Genomic DNA, 5,980 nt, shown 5'->3' with positions numbered 1-5,980 from the left:
GGCGACAAGAAGGGTGGGTGAACTGGCGTCCGAGGCTCTTTCCTGCTTGCCTGTGGTCCTTCTTGGCTTACGGTCCTAAGCTTTGAGGTTCTGGGCACCATGAGCATGTGGTGTTTACTTGATTCCTGGGGCTTAGAGTCCCCCGGTGCTGGGTTCCATCGTACGCCAGGTGTAACCCAGAGGCCGACCTGCAGCTGCCCTTGCTGTGGTCCGACAGCAGTTTGAGTAACTCTCAAGCCCGCTCCTACGTAGGGTTCAGAGCGAAGTAAAGTTGAAGGTGGAGGGGTGGTGACCGGAGGCTGGGAAGAGTTGGTGGCGGTTAGGGAGAGCTGGCTAAGGGCTCCAATACTGCCGTTAGGTGGAAAGTGTAAGTTCTGGGGTTCTGCTCAGTAGGATGAGTATAGTTACCAGTAACGATACATCCTAAAGGAAATGGATTTATTACCCTGATTTGATCGTTATACAATGTACCTATACATTGAAACATCACACCTTAACTGGCAGACATGTACAATTCTTCAGCGTCCATCAAGATTACAGAAAGGGAGTGGGCGCATCAGCATACTCCTCTCCTTTCTTTCCCTTCCTTTCTATTTATGGAATAATCAAGTAGCTATAAAGTTTAATTGAAATAAAATAAAACTTTTTAAAGAGAATAAAAAATAGTAGAAAAAAACGCCACCCCATTAGAAATGATACACTGAACAAAATGATAGTAATTCAATAATCATTGTTACGTTGCCTATTGTTGTCTTCAAATTCATTGTTCATGCAAAATGGGTTAAAAATTATAAACATTAAAAAGAAGAAAGAAAAAACTTGAAGCATTACGTGTTCCTTTGAGTAGATTAGCAGAGATCAGCAGTGCGGTCATCCAAGCTGTCCTGGGTAGGTACCTGTGCGTCTCTTTCTTTCCTTCTTTCCCTCATCCCAGTTCCTTTCCTTTGAACACTTTCTTTCCCAGTATCCACTGTACCTCTCAGATCCTATTTACTCTTCCAGGTTCTCACACTAGGAAGAAAATAGATGTTCACAAGTGTGGATCTGACTTATTTCACTTATGAGTAGGGTCTCTAGTTGCAACCAGTTAGCTATGAAAGCGTGGGGCTTATCTTTTTTTGTAGCTGCGTAATATTCCATTTATAACAATACCACATCTTTTTTTTTTTTTTGTCCGTTCCTCAAATGATAGGCCTTTGGGTTGTTTCCCAGATTTAGCTATGACAAATTGCACTGCTATAAATATGGGTGCACATATATTGCTGTGGTATGATGTTTTCAGTTCTTCTGGAAAAATACCCAGAAGGGGACTAGCTGTGTTCACTAGGACCTCTAATCTTAGTTTTTTGAGGGCTCTCCACACCAATTTCCATAGTGGCTGTACCAGTCTACTCTCCTACCAGCTGGAGAAGGGTTCCTTTCTCCCTGCACAGTGTGGAAGCTTTTAAAGTCTGAGGCTGGTCTGCATCTGTGTTTGTTTTAAGATGGGGCTGGCTCCCCAGAGCTGCGGAGCCTTGACTGCCCAGCCTGGGTTACTGTTCTTGTCTTGGGGCTTAGCCCTGCACACTAGGATCTTCTGCTTCCAGAAGCTGAAGATGCTATTTATTTATTTATATTTTTAAAACCCTTTTTCATTTGGTACAGGGTCTTGCTATGCATCTTGGACTCATAGTGATTTTCCTGTCTCAGCCTTCCCAGTGCTGGGATTACAGGCGTGTGCCACCACATCCAGTTTTGGTGGCCAGCACAGTGGCACAGCATGTGGTGCTGGGGATCAAACCTGGTCCTTGCGCTTACCAGGCAGGTGCTTAGACTGCTGAGCTATCTCTCCAGCCTGGAGAGACTCTTTAAAGGCAGGGGAGGCTGCAGTGTCCTCTGCAGGCTTTGGGGTGACCCCGGTCCTCAGCCTATGTGCCAGGACATTGCCTGCCTCTGCTGTCTCATCTTCCTTGCCCCAGAGAGCTCTCCACAGCCTGGCTGCCTTTATTCTTTGAGAGTGTTGGTGTCTTCCACCACTGGCCTTTGTGTGTGCGCATGGCCTGCCTGGGACACCCTTTTCTCCCTGCTGCATCTTCTACCTAGGGAGTCCCTGCGTCCTCCCACGCCAGCATGAGCAGCAGCCCCGTTCCCTCCCAGGCCACACCAGGCCTCCTGTTAGCTGCTCCTGAGCACAGGTGGCACTTGTGTCTGTGTTTCTTTGTGGGGTCAGGAGGACAGGACCTTGGGGGCTTCACTTAGCGACACTGAGGTGGGGTCCAGAAAATGATGTTTTGATAAAGGGGTTTAATTCTACCCTAGAAAGAGTTTGCAGCCAGGGGCTAGGGGTCCAGGTCCTGCCTGCGCTTGTGTCCGGGTAGGAGGGGTCTACCTCGAGGAGAGAGATCAGCAGAGAGTAGGGGCTGGCTGGGCAGCAGAAAGGGTGACAGCAATGCCCTGGGTGGGACCAGATTCACAGGAGGGCAAGGACACAGCTGCTGGTACTGCTGATGCACAGGAAGTGGCCTCTGCCACTTGCTAGGAGTGTAGCTTTGCTGTGACTAACATTTAGTCCCAAAATACCTATAGAGGGTTAATGCGATGTGGGCAGGTTAAACAGCAGAGCCCAGTGGCTGGGACACCCTAACCTGACTGTGTGGATTCATGCCACATGCTACCATGACATTAGGAAGGAGACCCAGGATGCCTGATCTCTACCTGTAGGACACAGGCAGGAGGGAAGTGGCTCCTGGGAGCCCTGGTCTGCCCTCTGGGACCTTCTACGCAAGAGGAGCAGGAATGATGTTGAGTCTGGTGCAGCCCAGGATGGAGTGGGTGGCTCTATCCACACAGCCCTCCCTGGCCCAGGAGGTATACAGACAGGTTCATGTACCCACACCTTTTTGTGTCACCCTCTTGTAAGTGGGGCTGCATTGCAACCCAAGTCTTTCTCATCCCCAAGTGCGTCACTTGTGCATTTGCATAGAGACAAACGCCCGTGAGTAAGCCATTGCTCATCTAATCTGTCCCTGACGCACACTTTTGGCTTCTGTTTCTCTGAGTCTTGGGGGGGGTACATGGAATCCATTCCCCATCATAACACTGCCCCCAGTAGGGTTCAGGGTGGTCCCCATAGCAGCCTGCTCTTCTCTGTCCTTATAGATCCTCCTTGGCAGTCACCTCCAGGAACCATGTGGGCACTTGTCCAACTCCAGCTAGACACGTACCTCACTTAACAATCTGAGCCTCTTTACCATCCAGTTTGTGGTACCGGCAATTGAACTCAGGCCTTTGGGTTTGTTGTTTTTTTTTTTAATAATTTTATTGTGAAAGAAGTAGCAATGAGACAGTTTCAAAACAGATTAATAGGACAGTTACACTAATTACATTGCATATTGTTGTCTTCATAGTTGTTATTCACAGTACAAGATGCAGCCATGATATTTTGTCTAAACACTATTAGTTCAAAACTTTCTTCTCATTGAACTAAGAGAAAGTAGCTGTACATCTATGCTAACTATTTTGTATATACAGATATATGGATATTTTTCACTACAAAATAGTCTTTCATTTATATCCCCCTTTTTTGTTTACTTTTGTCAGAGATGTGTATTCTCTTGCCATTCATATATTGTAGGTGCATGAATTCAGCAAAGTAAGTCAACATAGTCCAGTAGTCCATAACAGTAGTGGGTTATCCGTAGGACTGGCAATGTCAGAAGTTGTTGACTTGAGCCTTTTACAGCTCAGCATATTAACATGGCTTTACTTTTTATACCTTGTGTTTATACTTTTCTGCTGGATGGTTAAGACCAAGATAAAGCAAGACCTATATAACAAGAAATGTAACTTTTATATCTGATAAGGTCAGTCAAGTACCCTCAGGATTTATCCTGTAGCCCTGTACTGCAGTTTGTAGAACCTTTGTCAGTGTCAGCCATGTGGATGAGTCACGGCCATTGCTTGACCAATTCACTCTCTGTGAAAGCCTGAGAATGTTTTCTCTCCATGTGACTCTCCTTAGGCACACTCTACATTATCGATCATCTGTGGCCCCACAATCACCTTGGTCAGAAAATTTGGGACACCACTGAGTTACAGGATGTTACAGTACAGGTTCTCTTATGTTGAACTCAGGTCTTTGGACTTGCCAGGCGCTGAATCCTTGAGACTCAGATGTGACAGCTTCAGAGTGGACATGATAATGTGAGGCTTGAGAGCCTGGGATGGCAGCAAGTGCTTTTAATCCCAGCACTCGAAAGGCTGAAGCAGGATTGCCATGAGTGTGGGGCTGGAGTGGACTACATAGAGAGACTGTCTTAAAAAAAATAAAAATAAAAACACCCAAACCAAATAAATAAATGTGAACCTACACAGCCCATTGTTGGGATTCATGACACTGCGTGCTCAGTGCCTGCCTGGAGTTGGGGCCAAGAACTCAGTCCTCCCTCATCTCCCTCTTCTGGGCCTCCATCCTTTGCTCCTAAAGGCTACTATGGGCTGCCTGCCTCTTTGGGAGCAGCCCTTCTCTCCCAGGCCTCTGAATGCAGACCTCAGAGGTCAGAATCCAATTTCTCTACCTCTGTGAGGACAAAGGGCTGAGTCAGCTCTCGGGGGATTCACTCCTGAGGTTCCACGGAGTCTGGGTGCTCAGCGCCAGCACTTAGGCCACTAATGGACTCAGAATGGATTCGGGGCTGATGACACAGACCTGCAGCATGGAGCTCTCTGGAGGAGCGAGGTGGTTCTTTTTTTTTTTTTTTTTTTAAATAACTTCTACACAATAGGTTTCCTTTTAATCAGAAACTGGTTGTCTGCATTTTTGGCTTCTGGTAACTTCCTCCCTGGCCCTATAAAGGCCACAAGAGAATTGATTAGATGTCCCTGGTGCCGAGGGCTGGAAGGGGGCCAGTGAGATGGACTTGGGCCTCCTCCTGTTGTCCTGAGTGGCACCTGGACAGTCCTCTTTGCTAGGCTTTTGTGTGCTCTGATGGGAGGTCCCAACCCTTGGGATGCACATGCCTGTGGGTACACAGAAGTCAGAGGTGGAAATGAGCGTGCGAGCTTTGGGCCGGGTCACCTTGGGGGCCCAGAGAGGTTAATTGACTTGCCAAAGGGTCACATAGCTGGTCAAGTGGCCAGGGCTAGCTTTCCCTTGCCTAAGTCCTTTCTAGCTTGACTCTTAATTAATCAACCCCCCCCACTGCCCACCCCCACAGGAGGTCACACTCGGCGTGCTTCATCAGATCAGCGACCGTCCCTGGCAGAGTCACTTTGTTCGGCAATGGCACTGCATTTGGTGGTGCTGCAAGACAGAATGAAGGTGCTGCATCAGAGGTAAACAAACTCCTGAGGTAACCTTCCTTGATGGACAGAGTAACTTCCAGTACTTTCTGCAGCATCTCCTGGGTTAGACTCTAGGTTCATAAAGTATACTCCCTGAAACAGCAACATCTAGGAACTTGTTTGAATTCCAGTTCTTCAACTGTTTGGGTCAGAAAATCAGAGGGTAGGGTTCAATAAACTCTCCCAGGGATACTCACACGTCCCGAGTTTGGGGGTTGCTGGACTTTCACTCTCATGGGCTTGGACCATGGGAAAGACCATCATGAGCTGGAATGTCTCATCAGGAAAGGTTTCCCAGGGTTGGTGGTCTCTGGAATGGATATTTGGAGGGCAAGTAGGAGCTAGGTTTGGAGAGGTATTTGCATGTGAAGAATAGCACACAGAGGAGCAAAAGTGGAAGGCACATATGCCTAATCCTGCCCCCGCCACCATCCAATACCAGAATGAACACAAGACCAGGACTGGAATCTGGACTTTGCTTTACTTAGATTATCACAAATGTTATGTCCGCATGAGGTCATAAAGGAAAAATCAGTGCCAAGTGCATCCATCCATCCACCCATCCATCCATCCATCCATCCATCCATCCATCCATTCATCCATCCATCCATGCATCCACCATCCACCCATTCATCCATCCATCCATCCATCCATCCAT

The sequence above is a fragment of the Octodon degus genome, unplaced genomic scaffold (genome assembly GCF_000260255.1).
Source record: "Octodon degus isolate 3935 unplaced genomic scaffold, OctDeg1.0 scaffold00005, whole genome shotgun sequence".
NCBI classification, from domain to species: domain Eukaryota; kingdom Metazoa; phylum Chordata; class Mammalia; order Rodentia; family Octodontidae; genus Octodon; species Octodon degus.
Note: the sequence above shows the minus strand (reverse complement) of the source record.